The following is a 26,401-nucleotide window of genomic DNA, read 5'->3' on the forward strand; positions in this document are numbered from 1 at the left end:
CCTCCCATGACAATTCAATGCTCAAAAAATGTTGAATAGGACAAAGTCTGGACACATCTAGAACTGCTGTTTGGTGAAGGAGGAGGAGGGGGTACAATCTCCAGATGTAGGGCAGAGAGCATCCAGCCATGTCTTTCAGCCTATGTGCCCCACTCCAATAGGAAATTATAATTAAAATTAAAAGAAGCAGAAATTTTTAAACAAGTCCCCAAACACACCCTTCCAATCTATTCTCCCTTTTTGCATCTCTATGTCTATTTCTATGTCTCTTTTTATATCTGTATGTGTCTCTTCCTTCTTTTCCATCTTTGTCCACATCATTCATTTTGTGATGAAAAGTGGCTCTCTATGAAGCAGCTTAACACTCTTTTTTACACGTCCAAGGTCACTGTGGTCTCTGAAGACTCTATAATTGCTGTGGGCACTTCAGAGACTGTGGTCACTACAAACACAATAAGCATTATGGGCACTGTGGACACTGAGCACTGTGGTCATACAAACACTCTCTTCTTGGTAGATGTGGTCACCACAGACACTGCCTACTTTAAACACAAATGTTCCCTATGGACACTGGTCAGTGATTATTTTCAGCAAATTCCTTTATAATAATTAAGAAGGAAATGCTAAAGAAGGCTAATGGAGACAGAGAAACAGACTAGATGATAAAATCTTCAAACGCTCCCTATAGCCCATGAAATCAAATACAAATCCCAGATCCTGGTCCTCCTCAAACTGACTTCAACATACTTTTCTAGCCTTATCTCATGTTTTTTCCTTCACATACTCTGTTCCAGGCTCTAGTTCTACTCTAGTCCTGCTCATTCTGGGATCATGCCTTTGTTCACATAATACATAGTATTCCTATTCTTGGAATGGAGTCCTTTCACCATTCCATCTGTTGAAATCCTTCTCCTCCTTTAACACCCAATTCAGGCAACACCTCTTTCATGAAGTCTTCCCTTACACCACTAATCCCCAGCTGACTCTCCTCAAATTTCCTATAGCACTTTGCCTACACCTTTTTTTTTGCACTTACCACACTCATCCTTGTACTATAATTGTGTGAATTTTGTTTCTTCTATTAATCAACAAATATTTATTAAACACCTATTATGTCCCAGACATTGTGCTAGACACTACAAAGACAAAATCAAAACACAAGTTCCTTGAGAATAGATGTGTCATTAAAAAAAATTTAATAACTGCTATTCAACATAATTGTTTCCCCCTTGTAATCCTATGTATCTTATGCCTTTAAAAAATTATTCTGAGGAGTCTGTAGCCTTCATCAGACTGTCAAATGGGGTCCATAACTCAAAACAGGGGAAGATCCACTCATTTTGTGAGCTAACAGAAGACCAAAATGGTTAAGTGATTTGCTGAAAGTCACACAGCTAAAATGTAGCATACTCAGACTCAGGTTTTCCAGGTCTAAGACCAGTGCTGGCTCCCCTACCATACAACCACCAACTAGAGGGTCAAAGGTCTCCATGTCAATTATCTTCAGGAACTCTTGGAGGCGAGGAGAGGCGAGGCGAGGGACAGCTTTCTGATAGAGACCTATACCCTCCCTATGCCCTTCGGCATACACCTATACCTTCCCAATGCCCGCGGTCTCCTTGGCCCCTCCCTGTTCGTCCTCCTCCCCACTCCCTAACACTTCCATTCCGTCTCCACCCACCCCCCACCACGTCCCGGTGGCTGGCTCCCGCAGTGCCGCGCATGCTCTCTCCACGATACAGCGCGCTGGCGAAGGGCAGAGTTCTAGTAATGCGCATGCTCGAGATCAGGTATTCAGGCTCGCTTTGTGAGAACCCGGGGGCGGTGCGTGCGCGGCACGGGGCGGTGCGGGGGCGGGACCAGTTAAAACGGCGCCTGCGCGTTCCGTCTGCCCGCTGTTGGTCGGAGAGCCGAGGTGAAAGCGGACCTTTGGAGCTGGGTGAGGCGCTGGGTGAAGGAAGAGATGGGGGTCTCGACTGTGGGGATTTAAGGCCTCCAGGTGCCAGTGGGAGGGCGGAGGAGAGGCAAAAGGAGCCCTGATGGGTGGCAGATTGTCTAGGCGTGGCGACTTTTCAGAGGAGCTGGGGGCTTCAGGGGGTCTGAGGGGGGACGTGGAGGCCTTGAGAGCTGTGAGGGAAGAAGGGGTTCATAGCAGGACGTTGGGGGGCACAGAGGGCAAGAGTGTTGGCAAGAGAGGAAGAGGATGTGGAGAGCATGTGGTGTGGGGGAAGCTTGGGAGGAGGTCGGGACTTTGATGGGGAGAAGTGTAGGTGACCAGGGAGCTCGAGTGGGGGTGGGGGAGTCGATCGGTGAGGGGTTGCAGATCCCCACGGAGCAGGGGATTGGGACTGGAGAGGGATGCGGAGGTCTTCTTCATCTGTCTGGGGCGGGAGAATCCATGGCAGAGCAGAGCAGAGCTGTCAGATGGGGCCAGACATCGACCAAATCCTGTGCCTGGCCAGGGTCTGTTGTGGAAACAGGGGTGACAAGTGCGGGTTAATCCAAGGAGCTCTGAGTGAGTGTTCTGAGTGTTTGTCCAATAGCCTGAAGGGGAAAAGAGGCTTTGAATCAACAGGCTTGAGCAGTTAAATAACTGCACAGTCAGATAACCTATCAGGTCAGGTCATTTGCTATTTCCTCAAGACAGCTGCTTCTGGGACCCTGAAAACTTAGGTGTCACAAAAAAGCGAGGGATCTCTCTACACTCTAGGGACCTCCCAAGTTGAGAGAGGCTGATTCAAGTATGAATGGTCAGACACTCAGCATGACCAACTGCACTTGATGAATTAGTCACAGGGTAGGGCTTATTCTTGTGATGTTTTAAAAGAGAAGACCAAATTCCTTAACTGCTGAGGTGGGGAAGCCCCTTGGATGGGTAGCTATGCTATCTAGTGCCTGTTCTAAGGAGGCACATCTAAGCAGTAGATCTTCATTAAATGAGACCAATGTTCCCCTCATTAATTGAGAACTGTTGTCAGCTATCGTCTGGTCCCTTCCAAAGCAGAGTTCCTTTTTTCAAAGCTCAGAAGGAGGGGCTTATTACTCTGGTTTCAGAAGTGGGGTAGATGTGATCTCCCTTCCTGACCCTCCCCAGCGATTTATGTGTAGAGCCTCCTGAAAGAGATAAAAGGATAACCTGGGGCTGAGTGGGAGATTGAGGAAGTAGATGCCTTGATCTGAATGAAGCAAGGAAATGAGACCTGAAACAAGATTAAACCTGAAGGGTTTTAAAAAAAAACCCTAAGTGATTTTAGATAGTCCTTCCAAGATGGCAAAAAGAAAGCCACCTAAGTAGACCAACAGCAATGAAAGTCACATCTCAGACAGGCTCACTATGGATGCCCAGTAGGACTAGAAGGCCTCAGGTATCAGGAGTTGCTCCTTGATTTAACTTCTATATTTTATTTTGGGTTTTTTCTCTCCCTTGTCCTCTCAGTGGGGATAGATCTGGTGCAGGCCAGAGAAGATAAGAATTTTGAGAACCCAACACTTAAATCTCCAGTAACTCTGGATGCTAGAATCTATAGAAATTTCTTCTACAAAGCAGAGACTCACTGATCCTAGGAATCTTTGCTCCAGTCCCTTATATCTTTACTATTACCTGTTCCTGAATGTGGGCACAGTGCCAGAAACTCTTGGTAACGTTTGCGGACTTTGGACAAATTGATCTGACCATTCTTAAGCTGAAGCTTGCAAAGAGGAAACTATATCTTAACCAGACTTGGAACTATCCATGCCACTTTGGAGTCAGAGAGAGATCAGGATTTCAGCATAGAGTTTCCTACTCCTTCCCACTTCACCCTGAATTATCCCCTCTTATCCTAGGGCTGAAACAGGTAAAACACTAGTAGCTTGATAGATTATTGGCAAGTTTTTAACCGTTTTGGTGTGGTATGCCTATTAATGATGAGTTTAATTCCAGGAATGACTACTTTTGGAGGTCCTGTGTTCCCTGATCAGCACAGGTCAGAGTAGGGGCTGGTAGTCAGGCTTTTTTGCATCTTTATCGTCTACTCCCTGTGGGTTCTTTAACTCAATCTTTTAAAATCTGTCTTGTCAGGCCTTTATAGGACCTTTGCTTTGGATTTTCAATTTCAAATCTAGAGAATATTCTTCATATGTTTCATATGGCACCCAAACTCCTTACAATTAATATCTTTCTACAGATTTCACACTGAATTTGTGCGTATTAGCTAATCTCATATTTGCTTTATAGAATCATACTTGAAGAGACCTTAGAGAGCTATCTAACCTAGATTAATTCCTTGTCTAATGGATCAATCTTCTCTTTAAGATTTCTGTCAAGTAGTCATCCAGCCACTGCCCAAATTTCTGGGGTGATAGAGAACTTATTACCTTATGAGATAGTCCATTTCATTTTTAACAGCTCTAATTATTAGGAAATTCTTACCAGTTTGGAGCTGATATGTCTCTCAGTACTTCTACCTGTTGGACCTAGTTCTGTCCTCTAGGGCCAAGCAGAATAACTCTAATCCCTTTTCTTTGTGATATTGCTTTCACTTACTATGTACCAAATTTTTAGATTAATAGCTATCTTTCAAAAATGTGAAGGGTTATCATGTCTCCATTAAATTTCCTCTTTTAAGTTAAACATCCTTACTTCCTTAAATAGATACTCAAATAACATGGTTTTGAATCACCTGCTTCTAGTTTGTCATACTTTTTAAAATATGGTGCCCAGAAATGAACACAATTAGTCTGCCCAGCATACAACACAGTGATACTGTCACCCCTCTTATTCTAGATTCTGTCTACTTCTGTTATTACAGCCCAAGAATCCATTTCCTTTTTTTTTTTTACCAGTAGCCACACTGATTCATATTAACCTTGAAATCGATTAAGCTCACTGGTCTCTTTTTACATTAATTGTTGCCTACCTACATCTTCAGCATTCTGTATTTGTGCAATGGATATTTTAAAACTGTATAAGAATTTACATTCATCCTTAAGAAATTTCCTCTGAAGTCTGCTTCATTGTTCCAGTCTGTCATATCTTTTTGGATCCCAATTCTGTTATCTAAATATTACCTCAACTTAGTGTAATATACAAATTTTTTAAGTATTCTGTTTATTTCTTAAGTCATCAATAAGCCCCAAAATAGGCTAGAGACATAGCTATTTACACATTATTAGAGATTGTCTTTCAAGCTGATATTTTTGGGTTAGGTCTTTCAACCAATTTTAGATACATCTAATTGTAGTATCATAGCCTATTTTTAAAAATTTCAACCACTTTGTCAAATCTCCTGCTGACATCCATGTATATCATTGTCTTTTGACAATTTCTAATAATTCTATAGTTCTGTCAAAAAAGGAAACCAGGTTAGTTTGACATGACCCATGCTGTCTTGTAGTGTGACTTTTTTTTCATTATTTTTATTATCAGTGAAAAGAAAGTATTATAAAACTATCTTCTATACATATGATAGATATATAGTATACATATTATATTTTATATATAATATTATATATTGTTTAATAAGAAATAAAAAAGTAATGATAATTAGTAGCATTTTCTTTGGCATTTCAAATGTTAAGACATCACTTTCATATTTGAAACTGTTAGAGAAGTGGAGCTGTTCCACAGAAAACAGACCTGTGCAAAGAAATCATTAGTGGCTGAAAAATAAAGGATCATAAAATGTCACAGCTGAAAAGGACTTTCAAGGTCATTGAGTCCTGTTGAGGTTTAGAGGTTTAGGGGTACAGGGGCCTCAAAATCATAACATGTGGATTCTGCCCAAAAGAATTTGACCAAGCCTTCTTTCAGCCAAAGACAAGGTTTATTAGAACATCTGCCATATTGGCCAGACTCTTAAGGAATCTGAACATTACTGAGCTATTGGCTAGATTATAAGAATCTGAGCAGTGGCTAGATTTTAAGAATCTGAGCAGTATAGTGTGACTTTTGCATCCTTAATTTCGAAAATCATCCATTTGATCCTGTCTTATAAAATCTTACTGAATGTGGATGTCAAACTAATCCATCCACAGTTGCAGAAGCTGAGATATTTGATTATCCGGATATTATTTGCCCATCTCCAGTTGTATGTTTAGAGACAACATAGAGTAGTTCAGCATTTACCTTGGGGTATAATTTGTACAAGCTAGGTACTTGAATTTATTTAGAATAACTAGGCGGTACCCTTTTATTATCTTTTTAAACTTATCTTAAATTTAAATTCTCTCTTGACTTTTATTGTTCTGTCTTTTCCAGTCTGGAGATCATTCTCCTTGATAGATAAAACAAGAAAAAGTGGAGTTGAGTAATTCTACTTTCTCTCTGCCGTCTGCTAAGATTGCCCCATCACAGGCCTATTCCTTCCTTGTTGCTTTTGTCTCCAATGCAGGTAAAACATTTGCCCTTTAGCATTTTTTACAGGTCTTAGACTATTTTGGACTTGTCTTCCTGACAGTTTTTTACAGATCCTTGCTTTTGTGCTTGGTCTTGGTTTAATGCACTCCTTCTAACTCCTATAAAAGTCCATTTTGAATCCGCTCATCAGAGATTCTGTATAACACCACTGGATATTTTAATCTCCTGCCTGAGGTGGAAGTCATCTTAATCTTAGCCCAAGCTCGCTCGTGTTCTCTCTCTCTCTCTCTCTCTCTCTCTCTCTCTCTCTCTCTCTCTCTCTCTCTCTCTCTCTCTCTTCTCTCTCTCTCTCTCTCTCTCTCTCTCTCTCTCTCTCTCTTCCCTCTCTCTCTCTCCTCTTCCCTCCTCTCTCTCTCTCTCTCTCTCCTCTCTCTCTCTCTCTCTCTCCCTCTCTCTCTCCTCTCTCTCTCTCCTCTCTCTCTCTCTCTCTCTCTCTCTCTCTCTCTCTCTCTCTCTCTCTCTCTCTCTCTCTCTTCCTCTCTCTTTCTCTCTTTCTCTCTTTCTCTCTTTCTCTCTTTCTCTCTTTCTCTCACCTCTTGCCCACCCTGGAAGTGTAGCAGCTACTGATAGGCTTAATCCTACTGCTGATCATCATCCTTTGTTTCTGACCCAAACCACTTCTCTCTTTAAGCAGCTTGGTAACTCCCTGCTCCTGAGGCCCACCATATTAGTGCCAGACTGAGTAAGGATACTTGATCTGCTTTAGCCAACTGCAGCTCAGAACCCTCCAACTCAAAGATCCGCTAGCCTCAGCCTCCCCTGTAGTAGTGATTATAGACATTTGCCAGCATGGCTGCAAACTCTCAGGTTCATAGAAGCTTGTCTTGTATCAATCTTGGGGGAATCTTTCAACTTTCATTTCCCTGTGTTGTTTTTCTTCCACGTTCAAGATTTTAAAAGATAGGCTGATACTTCATTCCCAAAGAAGCATATGTTTTTCTAAGATCCTGTTTTATCTTGGCTAATGGAAATTTCCTCTTACCATGATGTCAGGCCAGCTCTTCTGAGATCTTCTGTATCCCAGCGTTGTCTACAGTCTTCTCCAGTCCCTCAGTTTTCCTGCTGTTGGCCTCCTGATCATTCTATTGTACTGCCCAGTTGTGGATCCATTTGCTGCTACATTTGTTAACCAAACCATTGCTGCTTCCTTTGGAAGACAAGTAGAAGGGAGAAAGTAAAAATGTTGAGCAGAATTTTAGGATTAGTTGGCTTTTGTTCTCCTTTGTCTTGTAGAAGCAGAACTATCCGTATGGAGACTGGATTATACCTATATCAGAATAAGTTACTTAATGAAGTCTGAGGATAGGATACATAAAATCATCCCTCTCCACTGAGGCAGCTCTTGCTAAGAGCCTGGCAGAACTGATTTATCTGATTAGCCAAGGGAACCAAGCTGTGCCTGGTACCTCACAGATTAGGTCATGCTGGGCAATGGTTAAGAGACACTAACTTGTAGGCTAAGGATCAACTAAACTGACCACGGTGCCTGAACCTATAAGTCAGATGTCTTACAGTGGGGAAAAAAGCCCAGAAGCCTGTTTTTTCCCCCATGGGTTTGTATTGCTTCAGAGCTTGCAACCTGTATCCCCACATTGCCGTCATAGATTGAAAAGGTGATAGCTTGATGGTGTTGCTTCTTTCAGCAAATGACTTGCAGTCAACAGGAAGGATACTATCACACTTTGGCATATGTCATAGTCTCCTTCCTCCAGAAGTTATGATTTAACTGTATCTATGATTTAACTATATATATATGATTAACTATATCTAGGCAGACTCACATGCCAAACAGTATTTAAGAAGAGGTTCTCAAATGGATTTCATTGTCTTTTATTTTTAAGAATGTAGGGGGAAAAAGGAATATGAAGCAAGATGGGTAGGCGCCCAGAGTTGGATGTGATATGAAAGCTAAGGAACTTTGATAATTCTTATAATTGTAGGATTATTTACTGGGAGCATTCTGTGCCCTTGTGCAGAAATAAGTGAGTATTTGTTGAGTGCCTACCATGTGCCCTGTTCCTTGTTGCTTGTCTATAGGATCTCCAGAGGACCCAGAAGATTTTTCTTGCTTTAAACACAGTGGGCTTGGGGCTCAGTCACTATTTACAGTCTTAAATCCTGTGGACCACCCTACAGGTTTGGCTGTTACCTGTCTCTTTACCTTGGTATGAACTTCCTACCTGTGGCAGACCTGCATTTTCTGTGACTAACACCTCATTAGTGGTTACATCTATGTTATACCTGGCACGTGGCCCTCATTGTCTGCTACCAGCAAAGGGCTAGGAATTGAGTTCCATGGTAATTAGCTACTTGGTAGTTACTGTGGAATTCTAATCATTATTAATATTTGAAAAATTTCTATACTCATGCTACAGCATTGAGACAGCATGTATTAATCTCAAAAATGTGAACATCAGGTTTCTCTTCACTGGTAGAACTTAGATACCTTTTAGTGACCTGGCTGTTGTTCCCTTCTAAGAGCAGTATTCTTCACTTTGGCATCCGCTCTAAGAAGTACTCTAGAGAAGGAAGTTTTCCTCCTAGACTTGTAGTTCACCGGGTCATTCAGAGTCTTTTATGAGGTATCTAAGGCTTGTTTGGTTTGCTCTCTACTTGACCATTCTGAATCTTTTATCTTTGAAGATCCCTAGCTACCCATAGCCTCTTTCACTGGAAGCTTTTTAATTCTTTAAGATGGAAGAGAATTGAGCATAAAGCAGCTTTCCTGTTTCTTTCCTTGCTCTCATCTTTTCTCATCTGATTCTTTATTGACAGAACCTCTTTATTGTGTATGCATTAACCATCTGCATTTATTTCTTTAAATGATCTCTCACAATTCAATCCTAAAATGGATTTTCTGTAGTAACATAATGGGATTTCCCCCCTTTTAAATTTGAACTTAATAAATACCAACTAAAATGAGAACTTCCATAGACATAGTAAAACAGAAAGAGAGGGTTGCATATCTCTATGTATAGCTTTTCTTTTTCAGTTGTATAATAAATTCAACATGTTTTTTTCAAAGCTGTCTTGTTTCTCCATTTCCTTCTGGCTTTCCTTTTCTCTTCTGTGAATTTCAAAAGTATGTTTCAATGATGTTTCTTTCTTTATATTTCCTTTTTTGGGCAATCTTATCCTCTTTAGCTCCTCACACCCCCCTCCCAAACTAAGGAAAATGAAGAATAAAACCTTTGTAACAAATACGTCTAGTCAAGCAAAAAAATTCCCAAATTAGCTATGTCCAAAAATGTATGTTTCATTTTGTACCTTGAGCCCGTCACCACCTTGTCAGGTAGTGGATAGCATGGCTGATCTTTGGTTGCCCTCAAATTGTGTTTAGCCATTACAGTGATCAGAGTTCTTAAGTCTTACAAAGTTGTTTGCCTTTATGATGTGTTGTTATATAAACTGTTATCCTGGTTTTGTTCATTTCACTCTTTATTGGTTCTTCCCAGGTTTCTTGGAAGCCACCCCTTTTGTTATTTCATATGGCACAATAGTATTCCTTTATATTTTTATACCACAGTTTATTTGTTCAGCAATTCTTCAGTTGGTGGATACCCTCCCCCTCCCTCTACCTTAGCTTCTAGTTCTTTGCTATAAAAAAGAGAACTATTACAAATATTTTCATAGAAATGAGTCATTTTCCTCTTTTCATGCTTTCCTTGGAGTATAGACCCCTTTTAGTGGTATCACTGGGTCAAAGACATGTACAGTTTAGTGACTTTTTGGACATAGTTTCAAATTGCTTTCCAGAATATCTGGACTAATTCATAGCTTCATCAACAGTTTATTAGTGTTTTTGTTTTCCTGAATTCCCTTAACAGCTGCCACTTTCCTTTTTCATAATTTTTTAAAATTAATCTACAGTTTCTAATTTTTAGTGTTGTGGAGTGTTTTTCCATATATTTGTGGATAGGATTTCTTTCTTTGAAAACTGCCTGAATGCTTCTAGTGTCTTCTTTCTCTTTAGTGCCTACTAATTCCTTGCCTTATGCCTTTAAATATATGCAGGTATTTTATTACCTTGAAATATGCTTTTTGAAAAAAAAAAAAACAACACTATGGTACCATGCCTCTCCTTTTAGGGCTAAGTTTCTCAAAGTTTCCTATATGTGTTATGTGTGTTGCCTCCTTCCTTCCTTTCTTTTTTTCTTCTTTTCTTTCACAAAATTCCATCTTAATTTAAAACTGGGTATAATTCCCCTCCCCTCTCACCTCAGTCTGGCCTCTTTCCCCATTAGTCTACTAAATCTCTTTTCTTTAATGTTGCCAGTGACCTCCTCCTTTGGCATCTATTGATCTTTCCTGAATTATCAGTCTCCTTGTCCTCTTTCTAGCATTTGACACTTAGCAGAGTGCCTGGCTCTTAGTAGATGCATAATGAATGCTTATTGGTTCCTTAATCTCCTTATAACTCTTCTTCCTTGACTTCTTTGACTTTTTACTGGGCAAGTAGGTGATGCAGTGAATAGAATACTGGACCTGCAATCAAGAAGATCTGAGTTCAAATTCAAAGTCAAATATATACTAGCTGTGTGACCCTTAACCTCAGTTTCCTCATCTGTAAAATGGGGGTAATAATAGCATCTATCTTTCAGAGTTGTTGTGAGGATCAAATGAAATAATGATTGTTAAATGCTCAGCACAGTAACTGGCACATGATAAGCACTATATAAATGTTAGCCATCATCATCATCATTATATTTTTCAAGGTTTCTTCTCTCTCCAGTTATTCTTTATCAGTGGCACTTATTCATTCTTATTATATCTGCCTTAGTCTTAGGGTCTCCTCTAACACCTGGATATCTTCCTAGCTGATTTTTTTGGGGGGACAAGGCAATTGGGGTTAAGTGACTTGTCCAGAGTCACACAGCTGGTGAGTTTCATGTATCTGAGGCTGGATTTGAACTCAGGTCCTCCTGACTCCAGGGCTGGTGCTCTATCCACTGCTCCACCTAGCTGCCCCCTTAGCTGATTTTTTCCCCTTGTAGCCAGTCTCTTCCCTTCCATACCATCCTACATATTGCTATGAAAGTAATCTTATTAACATACTGCTTTCTATCCTGTTATTCCCCTGCCTCAGAATCCATTGTGGACTTTGCCTAAAGAATGTTCCAAACTTCCTTGCCTGGCATTTAAGGCTCTTATCCATCTTGCTACTATGTTATTATCATGTATGCAGTATTATGTGACACTGTGGCACAATGGAAAGAGCACTGGATTTACAGTCAGAAGATCTGGGTTCAAATCTCAACTCTGTTACTGCCAGTGTGACCTTTGCCAAGGCATTGAACCTGTTGTGGGACATTAATTTCCTCACTTGTAAAATGAGGGAATTGGATTTGTTGACATTTAAGGTTTCTTTGAGTTCTAAATCTATAATTCTTTTATTTTCTACTCTGTCCTCTTCCCCCTCTTCTCCTACCCCCACCCCTCACCAATTCTCAACCGTTCTATCAACTCTTCTCTCATTCAACATCCACTACATTAAAATGTGACTGGATATTCCAAAAGACCTTCTTATACTGATCTTACTCATTTTGATCACCCTCTCTGCTTCATTCATTAAGTACTAATGTGTATAAATAAATACTATGCTAGATATTAAGGGATATGTAAGGTTTAGATAACCCATGATTGAAATTAAGGTAAACTGAGGCACAAAGTTCCACACATGTTCAATTTATTGGTAAGGCTAGCACTTACCAATGAAAGGAGTCTTTGGGTCTTCAGCAAACAAAAAAACCTTGAAGGAGGGCAGACAGATCATGTATACACAAAAAAGGAGGAGCATCCAAAAACTAGCAGGCAGCATCATAGAAGGGAAAACAATATGATTGGTTACACAGTCTGAAACATTACAGGCATGAGAAACAATATGATTGGCTGGAAATTAGGAATGAGGGGTTAGCAACAACCCCTCCTTCCATCTTGTCACTAAGAAATGTTCATTGTTTGAATCCACCTGCAAGGACAGTTTAGCCATAGTGGACTATACTACCTTGGATAACAGACCAGACTCCTTGGCACCCACTTTCATGCTTCAAGGAAAATAGATTTCCTTAAGGCAAGAATAGAACAGTGCTTAGCAGGAGAACTGAACTTCCAAACTTAACTTAGAGACAGTGAGTGATTTACAGGAAAGATGAATTTCCAAACTTAACTCCAAGACAAATGAAACATGATTTAAGTCATTACAAAAATGTCAGTAGTGATACAGAATGGAATCAATAACAAAATATAATCAATTTGATTTTCCCAATTTTCACTTGGTTTCATGGAGTTGGAGAGACTGATATATGGTTACATAGTGAATTCATTAACCAATTTAGATTTTAAAACAGAAATGTACATTATAAAGACAAAGAACTTTGAAAGACTTAAGGACAAAGATCAACCATGATTCCAATGGACCAATAATAAAGCTTGGGGTGCAAAATGAGATGTATATTTTCTGGACATGGCCAATATTGTTTTGTGTGACTATGAATATATGTTATAAGGGTTTTGTTTGTCTTTCTTTTTTTAATGGGGTGAAGGTAAAATAGGAGAGAAATTAAATTAATTAAAAAAAAGAAATGTACAGAAGATGGAAGACCAGGTAACAGAGTATAAGAGTAGCATGGTCCTGTAAAAAGTATCAGAATAGCCTTAAGCTGGTGAGGGGGACTAATGACAATAAAGGGGGCTTTTAAAGTTATATTGGGAAAAAAGGGAGGATCAAAGAAGTGATATGACTTTTACTTGAGGTAGACCTCAGATCTGAGCATTTTCTCTAGCTGTCCCCCATGCATAGAATAAAATTTGCTGATGACACAAAGCTGAAGGGGGCAGCTAGCACACTGAATGACAAAGGCAAATTCCAAAAGGATCTTCACAGGCTAGAGAAGTGGTGTCAAGGTCAAATAGAAGAGGATCCCTGAAGACCACATTAGAAAACCACAAATTAACATTATCTGTGTTGTAGTGTACTTTTATTTATTTTGTTAAACATTTCCTAATTACGTTTTAATCTGGTGTGGCCTGGTGGAGTGAGTTTGATGCCTCTAGGCTAGAGCATTGGGCTGATTCTAATAATAGGAAATTCAATAGATAAAATGTAAAGTCTTTCCAGAAACTAACTCCACAGCCATAAGATGGGGGAGGCATAGGTAAGCAGCAGTTCTGAAAAGTTTCTGGAGTTTTAGTAGATTGTAAACTCAGAAGTGTGATGTGACAGTCCAAAGAGTTAATGCAATCTTGGGTTGCATTAGGAAGGACGTAGATTCCAAAAACAGAGAAGTGATAATCCCGCTGCACTCAGCACTTGTTCTATGCCATCTGGAGCACTGTGTGCAGTTCTGAATGCCATAGTTTAAGCTCAAGAGTATCCAGAAAAGAGCAGCTAGAATGGTGAAGGGCTTTGAGTTCATGGCATGGGAACTGGAGATGTTTAGTCTGGAGAAAAGAAAGCTTGGAGGAGACTTGATAACTGTGTTCAGGCATTTGAAGAGCTGTAATGTGGGAAAAGAGTTAGACTTGTTCAGTTTACTCCAGAGGGCAGAACCACCAGCAATGGATGTATGTGGAAGTTGTAAAGAAACCAATTTAAATGTGACATCAGATCATTAAAGTTGTCTGGAAGTGGAATACACTGCCTCAAGAGGTGGTGGATTTCCCCTTCTAGGAAATCTTCAAGCAGAAGCTGTATGACCACTTGTCAAATATGTTATGGCAGAGATTCTTTTATGTATAAGTTGAACTGGCTGAAATCTCTTCCAATTCTCAAATTTGGTGATTTTGGGCTAAGTTACCAGTACAAATAATTATAATGGCGGAAGGAAAGGGAACAAGTATTAAGCACCTACTGTGTACTAGGCACTGTGCCAAGTGCTTCACATATATTGTCTCATAATGTTATGTTAGTGAGTACACTAGGTAATTACAAAACAAAGTGTCATGTGAAGGCTTAGGAGGAAGGTCATTATCAACCAGGGCTTTTGCTTGATTAGGGCAGCTGGAAGAAATAAGATTTGAGTTAGGCTTTAAAGGATGGTTAGGAATTTGGCCAGCAAAGGAGAGCAAGGGAATTCCAGTCATAGGGAACAGTATGAACATTGGCATGGAGGTATGAAGATAGGTGTCATTTTCCAAGAACAGAAAATTTAAATAAAGTATATTGCTCATGGAAGATAGGTAATATGAGATTAGAAAGGGACCAAATTGTGGAGTGTCTTGGATGTCAGTCAAAGAAGACTGAACTTTAGTGAGGCAATAGAGAGCTATTGATTTTTAGTGTTATCCAAGAGACCTAGTAGGAGGTCATGGCTCTCATTCAGCTGGGTGGTAATAAGGGACTATGCTGGAGTAGTAGCAGTAGGAATAGAAAAGAAATCAATGCAAGTGGTAAAGGTGGATAAGATGGTTTATTTGTTTGACAAAGTATGACTAACAAGAAAGGAGGTTCTAATATAGAAAGGCACATTTAGCCTCACAGAGATCACTAAGCCTTGGTGGGATATACCCATGACTGGAATGTAACTCTTAGGTAAAAAATGAGAAATAGCATTGTATGCACAGTGTATATTCTCATGTGAAAAAATCTAAGAACCAGAAATGGGAAAGAATTTTCCCACTGCTGAAGAAAATTTGATGAAATTCAGTTCAATTTCACATTTATTAAGCACCTGATAGATGTCAGGAATGCAAAGACAGAAACAAAACAGTCCCTGCCATCAAGGAGTTTATATTCTATTGAAGGGAAACAATATATGCACAGATAAGTAAATAAAAAATATATGCAAAGTAATTTGAAGAAGGGAACCCTAACAATTGAGGGAATCAAAGAAGTCTTCTTATTGGAGGGGGTGGGCAGAACTTGCATTGAAGCTTGAAGGAAGCATTGGGTGGAAGTGAGGAGGGAGATCATTACAGGCATGGGGATGGGATATGGAATGTTGTATAGTAGAAGGATTAGGTAGGCCAGTTTGGTTGGAATGTACAGTGCGTGAAGGCGGAATAATGTGAAATCAGCCAGGAAATATGGGCTAAAGGCAATATTATGAGGGGCTTTAAATGCCAAATGGAGGAGGTTTTATTTTATCCTAGAGGCAAAAGAGAGCCATAGAGCTATTTGTGCAGAAAAATGACATAATCAAATTTGTGTTTTAGGAACATCAATTTGGTAGCTATATGAAAGATAGTTTAGAGAGGGAAGAGACATAAGGCAGGAAGAACAATTGGGATGCTTTTGCAGTGGTCTAGGTGACAGGTGATAAAGGTCTAAATTAGGGTACTTGTGGTATGAATGGAAAGTAATGGAAGTAGGATTGACAAAACTTGACAAGTGATTGGATGTACGGCATGAGAGTAAAGAATGTAGGGTGACTACTAGCTTGCAAACCTGGGTGACTGGAAGAATGGTAGTGTCTTTGACAGCAGAGAAGTTAAGAGAGAGAATGAGTTTAAGGAAGAAAAAAGAAAAGATGAGTTCAGTTTTAAACATGTGTAAGATGTCTGTGTGACATCTAAATAATGTCCAACAGGCAGTTGATAAAGGGAGACTGGTGCTGAAGAAAGAAATGAGGGCTGGATATTATAGATTTAGGATCATGTATGCAAGGAGGTTGAACCCATGGGAGCTGATGAGATTCACTGAGATAAAGTCAAGAGCGAGAAGGTAAGAGGACTCAAGACAGACTCCTAGTATTCACCCCACACATAGGGATGGTTGATGAATGATAATATAGTAAAGGAGATTGAGGAGTGGCCAGACAGGTAGAAGGAGAACCAGGTGAGGGTAGTGTCATGAAAATCTAGAAAAGAGAGAGTATCCAGAAGGAGAGGGTGGTCAACAGTGTCAGCACTGAGCAAAAGCCATTGGATTTAGCATTAAAAAGATCATCGCTGACCTTGGAGAAAGTAGAATAGGTCATGCCACACTACCATCCCTTCCCAGACTTGTAGATTAGGAAAAGGTAGATATAATTTACCTGCTCTTCTGCATAGATGGATACATTTATGCTGGATAATAGGAGATTAGATGAATTCAGAATTTACTGAATGGCTGAACCCCAAGGGCCATTAATGGTTCAGTGTCAGCTTGGAGGGAGGTGTCCAGTGGAATTCCCTAGGAAGCTATATGTGACCCTATGCTGTTTAACATTTTTATCAGTGACTTGGATCATGGAATAGATGGAATGCATCAAATCTTCAGGTGACATAAAGCTATCATAGTGAAACACTTTAGTAGAAAAGGACACTGGCCAAATCTATTATGACAAAATTTATACTCTGGTTCAAAGAATTTATGAGTACAAAATGGAGGAGGCATGGCTAAACAAAAATTCATCTGAAAAACTCTTGGCTTAGTGGACTGCAAGCTCGTTATGAGTCAGTGCTGTGATGTGGCAGCCACAAAAGCTCATGTGATCTTGAACATCATTAAGAGACCTAGTTTCTAAGAAAAAAGGAGATGTTAGTTTAGTTCCAATATATTCTGCTTTGGTCAGACTGTATTTGGAGTATTACGTTTAGTTCTGGGCACCAGACAGACAAGTTGGGGGAGAGCAACTGGATACTGAAAGGCCCAGAGTTGATGCTATATGAAGACTGGTTGAAAGAACTGGGGATGTTTATCCTAGAGAAGTCTTAGCAGGGATGTGATATCTTTCTTCAAGTATCTGAAAGGCTGTCACATGGGAGAGAGGTTAGACTTGTTCAGCTTAGTGCCAGAGACCGTAAATTGGTGCATTGGATAGATGTTGCAGAGAGGCAAATTTAGGCTTAAAGTTTTTGGGATAGAGATAGCTAAACGTAAAATGGACTGTCTCAGAGGAGAGTAAGTTACCCCTTGTTGGAGACCTTCAGTCAAAGGCTAGATGAGCACCTGTCATGTATGTTGTAGGGGAGATTCTTGTTGAGCTTTGGACTGGACTAGATGGCCACTGATGTCCCTTCTCATTTGAAAGTTCTGTGAATCAGTAGGACCTGGTAATTAATTGGGGATGAAATTTGAGGGCTTCCTCAAGAAGATACGCAGACAGCAATGAGTTCTCATACATTTTTGGCCACAGAGATTTGTTGTTATTCTTTTGTTTTGCTTGTTTTGGCATGCTTTTTTTTCCCCAGCAAGTCAGTGAAGAAACCATGTTTTATTTTTTTTACACCTCACAGTATCTGCTACATTCTGTGTCTTGAGGGGTACTTTGAATGATTAGAACATATTTGTGGGAGTAAGTAGAATTTGCTTCCCAGAATGCCATCCAACAATCAGTCAACAAACATTTATTAAACACCTACTATGTGCCAGGCACATAGTATGTGTCTGTGCAAAGTGCTTGAAATGCAAATCCAAAAAAAAAAGGACAACAAAGTGGAGGACAATAGCACACAAAAGGAAACTGAAAAGCAGGTGAGGGAGAGGGAGTTGAGAAAAAGGAAGGAGGAAAGAGCATAATGAAGAGTCCAAAAGACTGCAGTGGTGGGAAAGAGATGAGATATGAGTACCAAGGCTGTTTTCACCTTGTAGGATAATGAAATTTCCCAGTGATAGGGTTTCTGAGGGCATAATGTAGAAGTCCCAAAGAGTGCAGCTGGATGGGAAATGAAGAGAGAAAAATTTTCCCAGTCCTATTCTCATGACTTCCCTCTACTAATTATTTTCTGTGTATTTTATATACAACTCGTTTTGTGCATGTGTATCTCTCTCTATATATAGATATAGATATAGATATAGATATGTATGTATGTATTTGTTGTCTCCCCCATTAGACTATGGTTCCTTGAGGGCAGGAACTATCTTTTTTGGTATCCTGAGTGCCTAGCATATAATAGGTGCTTAATAAATGTTTATTCTATGAGAGATGAAGAACCAGGATTATTTCTCCCATTTCCTCCCTGTTGTTCTCTTATTAGTTAACTCATTCCAGTTCAATTTCACAGTCACCAAATCGTAGTTAGAAGAGGACTCAGAGGTCATCCAATCCAGCATCCCTATGAAAGGATTCATCTAGCCTCTACCTACTTAAATGTTGGAGAGTTTACCACCTCACAATTAAGTCAGTCTCTGCTCTTTCTTCCTCTGTGCCTTTATTCACTCTGTCTCAATATCTAGAATGCCCTTTATCTCTGACTTTTGAAATCCTACTATAATAACTAGTATTTATATAGCACTTTAAAGTTTACAGTGCACTCTACTGATACCTTGTCGTATCCTCACAGAAAACCTGTAAGGTAAGTGTTGGAGGTAGGATTTGAATTCAGGTCTTCCTGATGCCAGCTCCAGCACTCTATCCATCATGTTTCCTAACGCAGATGCTTTGTCCTCTATTTATCATTGGCATCATATTTTAGGAAGGATATGGACAACCTGAAGAGAATCCAGAGAAGGATAATCTCAAATTTTGAGAGTAGGAAGGGAACTCAGTTGCTATCTAGTGCAAATCATATGCAAATCGAATCTCCACTCTGACACACCTGACAAGAAGCTGCCCAGATTCTGCTTGAAGAATTTCAAGGCGGGGCAATCTACAACTCACTTAGCTAGCAAAGCACTGGGCTAAGCATTATAGATAGAAAGAAAGGCTAAAAACAGTCTCCCTGCTCTCAAGGAGCCTACAGTCTACGTTGGGAGACAATATGCAAAAAACTATGTACAACCATATATACAGTACAAATTGGAAGTAGTGTCAGAGGTACGGCACTAAAATTACTGAGGACTGGGAAGGGCTTCTTGCAGAAGGTAGGACTTTAGCCGAGACTTGAAGGAAGCCAAGGAAGTTAGGAGATGGAGGTGAGGAGGGAGGGCATTCCAGGTGTGGGAAAGTGAGTAAAGATAGCATGATGTCATATGACATAGGTCTCTACTGGACATTTGGAATGAAATCCAAGTTCCTGGGGGCTTTGTGGGGCTACTGGAAACCCTGGAATTAAGTAGGGAAGGAGCTGAACCTAGATAGAGCAGGCATGGTGGTAGTACAAGGGGTCTCTCAGGTCCTTAGAGTAAAGCTATCAGGTTCTTAGGAGTTTTCCTTTCTAGTTACTATGTTGATAAAAGTCAAACTCATATGTTTAGAAAGAATGAAGTTTTAGATGGTACCTGGCTCCCACAACTTGTAGAGCCTTTTTGTGTTTTCAGTTTCTGCAAGGTAGAAGAAAAATTGGGAAAAGAAATGAGAATTATGCTGAAAAGAAAATCTGATTTTCAAATACAAGACTCAAGAGAAGCATAAAAAAGTAAACAGGAAAGAGAAAACATAAGGGATTCAATAAGGGATGTAAACTGTTTACATCCTTACACAGGAAGATGATACTTGTAACTTTTAAGAACTTTATCACTATTAGGACAATTAGAAGTATTGCATACACAGAGGGTGTGGGTATGAGTTGACAGTTTCTGCAGCTGGGGATGAACTATGAAAATACCAATAATCATGTGTGAAAGGAAAGGATGATAGAGGAACCTGGGGGAAGATTTGCTTATGACACTTTCCCTTAACCCTCACAGCATCTGATGAGAAATTTGCTCATTGTCATCCTGGCCTCTGCCTGAGAGGCAAAAATGTAGGAAGTTCCTTGTACCTGTTCTGCTGTATGCTGCTGAGTTGTCACACTGACCTTTGGTCTCTAGGATCTCGTTGGCTGTAGGGACTAAACTGGTTCTTCCATGTTGCAGCATTATTTTGAGCTCTAATTGGGGTGACATGTAGAAAAGTTGCTAGGTTCTTAAACTCTGGTCCAAATTCTTGTCAATGAAGAACTGCCTCATAGGAGAGAGAATCTTATAAAGAAGGTTCTCATAGACATCAAATAGGGAATTCCCTAACTTAGAGTGCAGAAATTTAAGAATTAGTGACTGCAAGCTAATCAAAGAGGTGCCTTTCATCCTTTTTAGATAGATATGCTAATTTTTACTATTTCACTGATCTTTATATTTTTTATCTTTAGTTATGAACCTGATAGATCTGTAGGCTGACAAGAAGTTCAATGTAGTGTAGGGTCCCTAAGTTGTCCCTGCACCATGAGTAACCAACTTGTGGAGGTATTCAGTTCTTAAACACAAGGGTGTTCTGGGGGAGAGGAGGAAAGAGAATCTGCTTTGTTTGGCAAAACAGTAGCTAAAAATGTGCTTTTTTTCCCTCCCCTTTTTGTTTTCTTTTAAGTAATGCTTAGTCTGTGGCAGGAATGAGGTTAGTATGGCTGAGGAGAGGTCAGGGTGGGGATGACCTGAGCCAGGTGAAGGTTCTATCTGGGAAACAAGCTTGAGCCTAGGATCATAGATTTAGGATTGGAAAAGGCTTCAGATAATCTAATCCAATCTCATTTCGTTGTTCAGTCATTTCAGTTTGTGTCTGACTGTGATCCCATTTGGGGTTTTCTTAACAAAGCTACTGGAGTGTTTTGCCATTTCCTTTTCCAGATCATTTTTCAGAAGAGGAAATTGAGGCAGACAGGATTAAGTGACTTGCCCAGGATCGCACAGCTATTAAGTATCTGAGGCTGGCTTTGAACTTAGGTAAATAAGTCTTCCTGACTCCACAAACTGCATTCTTGTCAGCTGTGCCACCTTGCTCATTTTACAGTTGAGAAAATTGAGGCCCAGGGAGATCAAATGTTTTGCCAAGAGTCATAAAGGCAGTAAGCAGTAGGAGAAGAATTTGAAACCAGTTCTTTTGACTTTAAATCTAATGCTTTTTTCATTCCATGCCTCCCTTGTCTTTTGTGCCAGGTTTGGGCCACTTTCTTAGTTTGTGTGCTTATAATAAAACAGTAACTGAAATTCCACTTCCTTGAAAATTGGGAGGATTATCAGCCTAAGTGTCAAAAGTGGACTTAGGCTTATTTGAGGTTTGTTAGACCAGTATTACCTCCTGCAGGAAGAAGAATATGGAAAATAAGCAAGAGCTAGGATTTTTTTTCAGCCATCTCTAGATGATTATATTAAGTTGTGCATACCACTTTTGTGTGTGTGTGTATGTGTGTGTGTGTGTGTGTGTGAGAGAGAGAGAGAGAGAGAGAGAGAGAGAGAGAGAGAGAGAGAGAGAGAGAGAAATATTTATAGTCAAGCAAAACAAATTCCTGCATTGGCCATGTCCAAAAAATATTTGTCTCGATCTTTATCCTGAATCTATTACCTTTTGGTCAAGAGGTAGGTAGCACGTTTCATCATGAAATTCCAGAGTCCTCTGGAATCTGGCTGGTCATTTCATGGATCAGTATTAAGTTTTTCAAAGTTGTTTGTATAACTTGTTCTTTTGGTTCTGCTCATTTCATTCTGCCTCAATTCATACATGTTTTCCCAGGTTGCTCTGAAGCCATCCCATTCCTCATTTATTACTATATAATAGTATGCCATTACATTCATATACCATAATTTGTTCAGCCATTCTCCAACTGATGGGCAACTCCTTAGTTTCCTGTTTTTAGCCATCACAAAAAGAAGCTAGGATGATTTCCTTTTTCCAGATGACATGTCCACTAATAGCATTTCTCTGTGACATCAAGTTTTCCTGCCTTCTTTTTTCCCCTTCATAAAAACTACAATAAATCTAAAATCTGATGCCCCTACCTGCCTAAAGAAAATCCACTGAGTAGCAGGGCAAAGTCCAGGATAGCAAGAAGCCTTTCGATAACTCCTCCATGCCCTTTGCAAGTCTTCACCTTGCTAACAGGTTACCTGGTCTGCCTATACTTTGGCAAGCACACAGCTCCAGCTCTGCTTCTTCCAGTCAGTCCTTTTCAAAGGAGACTTCTAAGGGATGATAAGTGGCTTTGGAGTTTCTAGTTTAATATTCAACCTGAATCTGGGGAGAGCTGGGTGAAGGTTAGTACTTCTCTGGCTAGTGCCTGTCTTATTTATAAACATGTTTGCCATTAAGAAGAATAATTGGTGGGGTGGGAGTAGGAAGAGAATGGAAGCAGTACAGTTAAAATAAGATTGTTAAGCTGAACTGAGACTTCTTAAAAATAGCAAAAAAAAAAAAAAGAAAATAGGCCTAGACTTTACAGAGAGTAGTCAATTCTACCCTGAGTAGTTCCAACCTATATAGCCCAATGGTCTCCAAACTTTTTTGATCATGCCCCCCATTAGTAACACATTTTTTAACATGTATGTTCCAATATATATATATATATATATATATATATATATATATTTACTTATGAATATATAATTCACTATTATACTAATAATTGCATACATTATAAAACTTATGAGAAGCAACATGGTCTAGTACAGCAATTCTCAAAATGTGGTCCAGGGAACTCTGAGGGTCCCTGAAGTTAAAATTTTTCATAATACTAGGACACTTTAATGTCTAATATAGTAAATATCAATAAATATAACCCACATAAACAAAAGCTGTTTGAGGGGGTTTTCAATTTTTAACAGTGTAAAGAGGTCTTGAGTCTAAAAAATATTAGAACTACTGGTCTGGTGGATATAGATCTGGCCTCAGAGCCAGGAAGTCCTGGGTTTACACCTCTGCCACATGCTGGCACTTGTGTGTGACCTTGGGCAAGTCACTTAATTTCTCTCTGCTCTAGGTAGCTCTTTAATACTGGTAGGTGCAGGGAAGGTTCCAACTTTTATTGGTATAAGAGTTTGCTTGTCAGGAAGTTCCTATGGCAATAAAATCAGTCTAGTCCCTATCCCTATAAAACTCTCTCTCTCTCTCTCTGTCTCTGTCTTTCTCTCTCTCTCTCTCTCTCTCTCTCTCTCTCTCTCTCTCTCTCTCTCTCTCACATACACACACACACACACACACACACACACACACACACACAAAAGAATGAGGTAAAGACAAAATGATATTTGATACTGGAGGAAATAGGGAGCCACTGGAGAGACATGGTCAGATTTATACTTTGAGAATATCAATTTGGCAGATATGTAGAGGATGGATTGCAGTGGGGAGAAACTTTAGCAAGATAACCCATTAGGAGGTGATTGCAATAGCCCTGGCAAAGGCGATAAGGGCCCAAATGAAGGTGGTGGCTGTGTGAGTGGAGATGGCTATGAGAAAGATGGAGGTAGAAATGACACATTTTGGTAGTTGGTGTGATATGTGGAGTGAGGGAGAGTCAGTAGTTAAGAATGATGCAAAATTTCAAAACCTCAGTAACTGGAAGGTCACTGTTGGTATCCTTTCAGAAAGAGGAAAATTTGGAAGAGGGAAGTGGGTTGGATGAGGGGAGGAGAACAGACAATATCCATGCCTGCTAATACTGAGTGACTCACTTGGTTCCACCCAAAACAAAAGTTAGGGGAGTGGAGAGAGTAAGATGGGAGATGGGAAGGAGGGTTTTTAACTCACCGGCTACTATTCCAAAGTTCAGAGCCTGCCAATTGAGGGGTCCCTGAAGCAGTATGGGAATACTGGACACAGAATGGAATATTTTACCTGAAGCAAAGCAGTAGATGAGTAGGGCCAGAAGTAGAAGGAGCTAGAGCTAGGAAGTATTGAGGTTGAAGGGGGTAAAGTAGGGGGTTGTGAGTGATAATAGAAAAGAGAGTGGTTCTTATGTTGTGGAGACAAGCCCACGCTAGGTTATCAAGCAGAGGGTGGGAAATGATCATTTTCTCACACTCCCACTATCTCATGCTATGATCCCTGCTTTGTTTTTTGTTTGTTTGTTGTTGTTGTTATTTTAGGCAATGGGGTTAAGTGACTTGCCCAGGGTCACACAGCTAGTAAGTGTTATGTGTCTGAGGCCAGATTTGAACTCAGGTCCTCCTGAATCCAGGGCCAGTGCTCTATCCACTGCACCAGCTAGCTGCCCCATATGGTCCCCACTTTGGAGATCACTACCATAGCCACCAATACCTCCACAATAAAGTTTAGGCCTTGAAGTAAGGTTCCTTATTGTTACTATTCTGTCACCTACAGTACTTTGACTATCAGACTAGAGGGTAGCTGGGCTAGACAACCAGGTTCCCCCTACATTTAACAAAGAGCTGGGAGGAAGAAAATCTCAGCCTGATTTTATCCCAAATACAGATACATAAAAGAAATGTATACTGACCATTTTCAAGGCTCTTTCTCTGTGAGGCAGATAATTCTTGTCCTAGCATCAGGCCTAGGTAAATTTGCTGGATTTCTTTCAGAAGGACTTTAAGATAAATTGATTTAACCACTACTAGGTCTGTATCCCAAAGAGGTAATAAAAAAGGGAAAAGGACCCACATGTACAAAAATATTTATAGCAGCTCTTTTTGTGGTGGCCAAGAATTGGAAATTGAGGGGGGATGCCTATCAGTTGGGGAATGACTGAATAAGCTATGATATATAAATGTAATGGAATACTATTGTTCCATAAGAAATTGTAGACTTCAGAAATACCTGGAAAGACTTGCATGAACTGATGTTGAATGAAGTGAGCAGAACCAGGTGAACACTGTACACAGTAACAGCAACATTGTGAGATGATCAACTTTGTTAGACTTAACTCTTCTGAGCAATGCAGTGATCTAAGACAATTCCAAAAGACTCATGATGGAAATGCTATCCACATCCAGAGAGAGAACTTTGGAGTCTGAATGCCGTGAAGCATACTATTTTCTCTTTCTTTTGTTGTTGTTGTTTTTTTCGTGGATTTTTAAAATTAATTTATTTTGAGTTATCAACAATCACTTTCACAAGCTTCTGAGTTTTAAATTTTTCTCCCCCTCCCCAATACAGCGTGCAATCTGATATAGGCTATACATATACATTCCTATTAAACATTTTCACATCAGTCATGTTGTAAGGAAGAATTAGAACCAATAGAAGGAACCACTCTTTTGTTGTTTTGTTTTTTCTTTCTCATGGTTTTTCCCTTTTGTTCAGATTCTTCTTTCACAACATGACTGATGTGGAAATATATTTAATAAAATCATACATATATAGGCTATGTCAGATGGCATGCCATCTTGGGGAGGGGGAAGTAGGAGGGAGGGAATTTAGAAGTCAAAATCTTAGTGAATGTTGAAAACTAAAAAGAAATTAGTTAATAATTTAAAAAAGAAAAATTGATTTAAAATCAAATTTATTCAATCACTAGTACCTTGATTTTAATAAACATTTTTTATAAGTGAATACTTTCTTGAATTTGGTATAACCATGATGCATCATCTTCTGAGATCAGAAGGAGGTCTTGTGGGAGGTAAGGGAAGGGAAGAGTTGTTGGCTCCATTTTTAGAAGGCAAACATTTTAAAAGAGTGAATGACTTTTATATTTTTTCAGATGAATTTCCCAGATACATCAGAAATCTGAAAAATGACCTGGTTATTTACCAAAGCTAACTGAAGCCGCTATTTTTAACACTGTTGGATCAAGTTAACAATCTCTGATTCAAAAGGTCAGTCTCAAAGGTTTGTAAAATGTTAGAGCTGGAAGGGACCTTCGGGATTCTTTTGTTTCATGGTCATGAATGTGTATAGAATATTTTATGCTGAAGAATTAATCACCTGGTGGCCAACCTCTGAATGAAACTCTCCATACTTAGCTGGACTGGTGCTCAGTTAGTGTTTGACATGAAGGTGATATCCAAAGTCTTTTCAGTTTTGTATGCCAGATGGGGCTTTCATTCTGTTGGAATAGCCAGCCTTCCGGAATTCAGGTCATTCATGGCTAATGTGGGAATTTGTTTTGCATGACTATACATATTTGTAATGGATTTTGTTTTTCTTACCTTCTCAATGAGTGTGGAAGGGGGAAGAGGAAAGTAGAGAATTCGGAACAGGAAATAAAATAAAATTGAATTAAAAAAACAAATTCAGGTCATTCCCATGCATGATAAAGCAGCAGAATAAGGTTTTTGCACTCATGGCAAAATATGACACAGATAAAACTACAAACCCGGGTCTCTGAAGCTCCCTTTAGCTTCCTGCAGTGACAGTGGGAAAGACAGGTACAAAATATAGTAAGAATCAGTTTTTAACCATCCATAAGCATTAACTTAACTGGTACTTTAAATGTAAAATTCTTATCCAATGACCAGTTCAGTTGATACACTGACATTCTCACTATAAATTTCAAATA

At 39.6% G+C, this 26,401-nt stretch overlaps 1 protein-coding gene across 3 annotated transcripts in view; it reads left to right on the plus strand.

Annotated features, from left to right (window-relative positions):
- The first annotated feature begins 1,877 nt into the window (after nucleotides 1-1,877).
- Nucleotides 1,878-26,401, plus strand: part of TBC1D24 (TBC1 domain family member 24) — a 50,569-nt gene continuing 26,045 nt past the window's right edge. For all 3 annotated transcript variants that reach the window (XR_002328181.2, XM_021006295.2, XM_021006297.2), the window contains exons 1-2: nucleotides 1,878-1,939; nucleotides 25,604-25,718. The gene's annotated coding sequence lies outside the window, so the exon portion shown is untranslated. The remainder of the gene's footprint in view (nucleotides 1,940-25,603; nucleotides 25,719-26,401) is intronic.

This window comes from Phascolarctos cinereus, unplaced genomic scaffold (assembly GCF_003287225.1).
Source record: "Phascolarctos cinereus isolate Bilbo 61053 unplaced genomic scaffold, phaCin_HiC Scaffold_4;HRSCAF=312, whole genome shotgun sequence".
NCBI classification, from domain to species: domain Eukaryota; kingdom Metazoa; phylum Chordata; class Mammalia; order Diprotodontia; family Phascolarctidae; genus Phascolarctos; species Phascolarctos cinereus.